A 1,109-nucleotide genomic window follows, 5' to 3' on the forward strand; every position below is an offset into this window, starting at 1 on the left:
CACACACAGACACACACACACACACACACACGCACGCACGCACACACACACACACACACCTGCCCCCCCACCTGTCCCCCCCTCAGACCTCCCCTGTCCCGTCTCCCCCCTAACCCCCTCTATCCGGCACCTTTGGTACCAGATAATAATCCTGTCCGAGCCAGATAAATCAAACAGGCTGGATAACCAAGACCACTGGCCTATTTGCTCTGTTATCCAGCACTGAACTGTTACTATTATCGACTACGGAGGTGCCGGTTAAAAGAGTGCTCTGGTCAATAAGTTGCTGGATAACAACGTGTTTACTATATATACATATACTTTGAATGGAAGGAACTTCCCAACTTCCCCATCTTATTATGTGAGGGTTAAGTCACCAGGGACTGCGCTGATCCGACCGCTATCTCATGTGCCTCACAGAGTGTGTAAATAGTGGGAATGCCATTGGCTTGTCACTCCCACCAAGGCACTGTATTAAATCCTTAAAGACGTTGAAGATCTCTCTATCAAAGATATTCAGAAACATACAATCAGCGAGGGATAAAAGCTCTCACGTTTCCTTATCAGAATGACTAACGCCCACCTTTTGGACCCATAGGAGGATAATAAACCTCTAACAATCGAGGTTATACGGATGAGAGTTTACAAGAAGTCCCTCAAAGACCTTGCCAGGCAAGACACTCGCAAGACCTGGCCAACGCAGGCACTTAGTTTTTCAATGCAAGTGCAAAGTCCAAGGAGCATGAGGAAAGAAATTCCCAAATTCACCATACTGGCTTGTAGAGCAACCATGATCTGCACAGTTAGAAGCAGATACAGGAACACACTTAGGGCCTGATTCACAGAATTGTTTGCATGCTAAAAAGTGACTTTGCACAAAAAACTCCTTTCAGCAATTCATGGATCAGACTATTCGTGTATTTCTGTGGCTTTGCGCAGGCCCGTCACATCTTCGTGTGCAGTCGAACGCTGTACGCGACACACCACGCAAAATGTGGGACTATCTTATGCAACTAAATAAATAGGGGGCAGAACATGCATATTCCCCATTCCCCTGGCAAAATGAGGAAGAACAAGGAATAACGTGGGCCTGTTGAGGGACAGACCAG

Source organism: Ambystoma mexicanum, chromosome 8 (assembly GCF_040938575.1).
Source record: "Ambystoma mexicanum isolate Mex_15411 chromosome 8, UKY_AmexF1_1, whole genome shotgun sequence".
Taxonomy (NCBI): domain Eukaryota; kingdom Metazoa; phylum Chordata; class Amphibia; order Caudata; family Ambystomatidae; genus Ambystoma; species Ambystoma mexicanum.